A 5,390-nucleotide genomic window follows, 5' to 3' on the forward strand; every position below is an offset into this window, starting at 1 on the left:
TTTCGTGTTCTGGAACCTTCCGCCTCCTGGAGTGCCTCCCCTCAGCATAGAATAAACCATTAGAGGGGTTGGCAAACTTTAACTTGCTCACAAGCATTTCATCTACTTGATTCCAAGTCTTTCTTGACCCCCCCCCCAATGATTTTCCCTCAAATTCCTGATGCAACCACTTCCCTTGTACCCCATGGTGAGGGAGGGGGCCTGCCCCATGCAATCCCCCCAGCCCCCACCCCCTACCATCCCTAGCAGTTGGAACAGTCCGAGGCTAGAATTCTGGGGGGTTCGCGTTGGCTCCTCCTTTCTGCTGGAGGCTTTGGAAGGAGAAAGGCGCTCTCTCGTTGGGTATGGTTGGCGGTTGGTGTGCCTGGCACACGATGTGACTGGTGGTGGGGCAGGTGTGGCTGGGGTAGGACGACAGCGGCGGGGTGGATGGGGCTGGCATGGGGCAGGTGGGGCTGGCGGTGGGGTGGCGGCGGTGGGGCGGGTATGGCGGTGGCCGGTGGGGCAGATATGGCTGGCGGCAGGGCGGCGGTGGCAGACCAGGTGTGGCTGTGGCCGGTGTGGCTGGCGGCCAGTGTGACTTGCAGCGGGTGTAGTTGTGGTCAGTATGGACCTCTCTAGACCCAAATTGGAGTGAAGAGGCCGGGGAGCTTCCCTAAGGCAGAATAAGCCCGTCAAGGGTACGTGCCTGGGCTGGGGATGGGGCCACAAATCAGAATTGGCTGTTCCTTCTCCGCAGCTCAAAGAAAACCGCTGCGAAAGCCCTGAGAGCATGAATCCCCAAGATAATTGTGGTGGGTTCCACCATGCGGAAGTCCTGGTCTTTATCAACCATAAGATGACGAGGCACGTTAAAGGCCCCGAATTCTACTTTGAGAATTTGTCTCTGCCCTGGGAAGAGATAGAAGGCAAACTCAAGACCATCTTGGAAGACAACAGGTTGTCTAGCGAGGCCAAGGAGGCGTGTGCCTGGGCCAGCCTGGCCCTGGGCATTCGCTTCGTCTGCAGGCAGAGCCACGCCCGCGGGCACCGAGTGCAATGGCTGCACGACTTCGCCAAGCTGCAGAAGTCGGCGGCGCAGGCCCTCGCGGCGGAAGTGCAAGAGCTCACTGGGCAGCTGGAGTTGGAGCGCAAGGTGGCGTCCTTCCAGATTAAGTTGCTCCAGACCTCCCTGACGGAGGTGCAGAAAGAGCGTGACCAGATGAAGTGGAAGCTTCTCATAGCTGTAAGAGCCATTCCCAGTTGGGGTCCTTCCACTCCCTCCCCCTCCACACGCCCCTCCCCCACAGCCCCATCCCCCACCGCAGCCCCATCCCCCCACAGTCCCTTCCCTCTCCAAAGGCCCCTCCTCCACAACCCCATCCCCCCACAGGCCCCTCCCCCTCCACGGCCCCATCTTCCCACAGGCCCCTCCCCCTCCACAGCCCCATCTTCTCACGGGCCCCTCCCCCTCCACAGCCCCATCTTCCCACAGGCTCCTCCCCCTCCACAGCCCCATCTTCCCACAGGCCCCTCCCCCTCCACAGCCCCATCTTCTCACGGGCCCCTCCCCCTCCACAGCCCCATCTTCCCACAGGCTCCTCCCCCTCCACAGCCCCATCTTCCCACAGGCTCCTCCCCCTCCACAGCCCCATCTTCTCACGGGCCCCTCCCCCTCCACAGCCCCATCTTCCCACAGGCTCCTCCCCCTCCACAGCCCCATCTTCCCACAGGCTCCTCCCCCTCTACAGCCCCATCTTCCCACAGGCTCCTCCCCCTCCACAGACCCCACCCCCATTCACCAACTCCTCCCTCCAGCAATGCCCTTTACTCCTAGAAAGGATCTCAACTCTTTCATCCCTTTGTAGGAGCTCCGAAAGGCCCGGGAGCTAGCCAATGCTGCTCAGGCAAGGCCAAGAAGAAAAGGCCTGGAAGGAAGGAAGGCAGATGCAGCATGGCCATGCATGCCCACCAGCGCTGGGGCTGTCAGCGAAGGAGCTTGTGGCAAGAAACAGGGGGCTTCTGCCTCTGCGGCGGCGGCCACCGCCACCACCACCACCACCAGCAGCATGGGAATTCAAGATGGGGCCCCTACCCCTGGGGCAGTAGCAGAGACGGGAGGAAGTGTCCTGCAAGTTTTAGGAGCTATGGAAGAGAAAAAGTTCACTTCTCTAAAGCAGAGAGAGGGTGCATTTAGTTCAGTAGAAACATCTACAGTGTATTTCTCTGGGGCCCTAAATCCCAGCCCCACACCTTCACCAGTGCCCCTTCCTGTTCAGCGCCCTGCCTTATTATCATATGCATACTCCTGCTCCTTAGCGTCATTCTCGGGTACACCTCCATGGTCAACCTCACCATCTCTACCACCTAGAGCACCACCTCCAATGGGGGCATACCAGGGAGTGCCCTACAGGGAGGCCTCTAACACTAGTTTGGGGTCTAAAGTAAGAGCTCAGGGAGCAAGTACTCCAGAGCCCCCGAGGTACAGGATGGGGGCCCAGCTCCCTGAGCCTCCAGGAATACGTAGGCCAGGGGGTTGGAACTGTCCCTGGTGTGGGGCCCTGAACTTCTCCCGCCGAAATTCCTGCTTCCACTGTGGGTGGGGGATGTAACTGTACCCCCGGGGAATGGTGAATGGAAAGGAAACTAAATGGCAAATAAAGTCTTGAGTGGTAAAATGAGAGTCTGAACGGAAATATACTGTAAGGGGAAATCAGATTTCCAGAGGGAAGGAGGAATTTGGAGTAAGGGGAATAGGAGGGAGGTGGAATGGGGCGGGGTGGTGGGAGGACAGGGGAAGATAAGACATGTTTTGACAGCTTTTTTTGTGTTCTATTTAGCCCTGATAGCATCTTAGGTTACATATTTGGCTGCTAACAGCAAAGTCAGCAGTTCAAAACTGCCAGCCACCCCACAGGAGAAAGATGAGGCTTTTATACTCCTGACAAGTTTGCCACTGGGAACCTATAGGAATAGTGCTTCTCTGTCTTAGGTCGCCATGAGTCAGAGTTGACTTAATGGCAGGAAGCTTAGTTTTGGGTTTGGTTTGGGGTGTGTGTGTGTCCCACCAGCTTAGTTTTCAGTGGACCTACATGGCCATGTTAGAAGTTCTCTCTTTAGATGACTGTGTGTGTGCGCGCGCGCGCGCGTCTCCCTGCTCTGACCCACCACCTTAGAAATTTCAGTGGACCTACGTGGCTATGTTACTAGTTCTCCACACACATGTAGGACTTAGATGACTGGAAATTGACTTGACACAGATTGAGCCAAACATGTTGGACAACGAAGCAGTGGGTCACTCACGTGGTGCTGGGGCCAGGCCAGAACCATGAATGCTAGTGCTTGGCCCTGACAGGGAAGGCAAAAATCCCACGTGCTTTACAGAGGCAAAAGTGTTTTAGAGGCTGCCAGGCCGAGGCCCTATTGAGCAAAGACACATTGAGAAGAGTTGATCCTGTGATCCCAGTGAGAGTGGCTGCCTAATTGTCCACCTCCTGTAATTGTGCAGTAAGAAAATGACCTTTACCTAGACCCCCCTGGTCTGTAAGCTAACTTGAAGGGGTGTGGTTGATGGTGATGGAGGAGAGAGTTCTGGGCACCCACATTACAGCCAAATCAGAAATTAGTACCAAGAAAGTTACAAATGAGACAGGCCAAAAGAAAAAAGTTGGAACTGACTGGGGTGTGGTGGTGGTGGAGTTGTTAGTGGGGATTTCTGCATTCCAAGAGCCCCTAGAAAAGAGCTGAAAGGGAATCAAGCCGAACTGAGGGAATTATAAGGAATGACTGGGTAATGGAGTATGGCATCCAGGGAATGGTCGGGGTAGGGGTTCTCCTTAAAGACCTTTGGCCAAGAAGGGAAGGAATAAGATGGGGAAACAGCTGGGACGGTTATTTTGAATAAGGGAGCAATGTGAACTATGGAGGAGATAATTGAGGAAAGCTCAAAACTAGAATATTTGAAACATTAAAATCCTGTGTACTGCATTAGTGACATGTTCGCTGAGGTTAAGTGTAGAAAAGGGTACGAGAATAAGGAATGAGAACAGGGCAATGTGGAGTAGAGGGGGAAGCTTTTAACATGTTTATTTAATTCTGTTACGCCAAGTTCAAATCTTCAAAGGTTTACAAAAATAAAAGTTAAAAGCGTGAATTGGTTTTCCTGAGTGGGATTGGAAAGTCTGCCTCTTCCTCTGGGGCAGGAACTGAACTGGGGAGCAGAGAAAGGGAACTGGGGGCTCCTGCCTGTGCATCCATGATGCAGAGACAAGGCACCTGGGAGGGTGGGGGTTAGGGGGTAGAAGCTTCTGGGAAAGTTGAGTTTTTAGATTAACTTTAAATCCCACCAGCTGCTTCGCAGAAAAAAGATCAGGCTGTCTGCTCCCATACAGATTTACAGCCTCAAAAACCCACAGGGGCAGTTCTACTCTGTCCTATAGGATCGCTATCAGTTGAAAACGACTCGCAGTGGTTTCAGTTTATGGGAGTAGCAGAGAGGGATAGGGATGGGACGTCACTCTAGCAGGTCGTGAGGAGGGGGGCAGTGGGGCTCTGGGAGGAAAAGGAATGGGGTGTAGTTCCAGAAGGGGGCTGCCACCCACACGTATTGCAGCACAAACCTCCTACAAAAAGGGCACAGGTTGGGGCAAAGGTGGACACCTGGAAAATACTGCCTCTGGCAAGCAGAGAAATGCCACCCCATCTGACATGCATCTGTTTGATTACCATAATAACACCAAACCCATGCCATCGAGTCCGTTCCAACATATGGCGACCCCTATGGAGGGTTTCCGTGGCCATCAAGCTTTCTGGGATTAGACAACCTCATCTGTCTCCCCAGGAGCGGCTGGCAGGTTGGAACAGATGCTTACTTGATCGCACCACCATAACAACCGGCTCAAAAACACACATCCAGCTCATGAATCTCTTATAGTTAACGCATAAGGATATTACATGAAAAAGTATAGCTGCCCATTGCTTGCTTTTACTGTTGAAAATTGGTCTGCGACAGGCTCAGTCCTTTTTCCACCTAGTTTCTTTCTTCACACAGCAGAGTAAGATGACAGTCTGCTTTGACCCACGGAGGTTCTCAGGAAAATTCTTCGTTGGAACTTACTCTCACAACTGGTGCTGGAAATGGCGATGGTTAATAGAAACTGCTCAGTGGTGCCCCACTTCAAGTGGCACCCAGGGGCTCATACCCTATGACCCGCTGACCTGCCTCTGGGCAGGGAAAAGGGCATATCTGTGTGCCCACTTGTCCCTTCTAGATTTTCCACATAGCTCTTCATTTACTGCCCTGCTTGGGGTATGTGGGGGGGGCGGGGGGGCGCGCTGAGCATTGTTAAACTTCACTTTCGGGTCTGGTCAGCGTGCAGCCCCATTTTTCTTTACCTGCAAATGCCCAAATT

At 53.9% G+C, this 5,390-nt stretch overlaps 1 pseudogene; it reads left to right on the forward strand.

Moving 5' to 3' along the window:
• The first annotated feature begins 486 nt into the window (after positions 1 to 486).
• LOC142433683 (testis-expressed protein 13A pseudogene) lies at positions 487 to 2,591 on the forward strand (annotated as a pseudogene).
• Positions 2,592 to 5,390: the final 2,799 nt, after the last annotated feature.

Source organism: Tenrec ecaudatus, chromosome X (assembly GCF_050624435.1).
Source record: "Tenrec ecaudatus isolate mTenEca1 chromosome X, mTenEca1.hap1, whole genome shotgun sequence".
Taxonomy (NCBI): domain Eukaryota; kingdom Metazoa; phylum Chordata; class Mammalia; order Afrosoricida; family Tenrecidae; genus Tenrec; species Tenrec ecaudatus.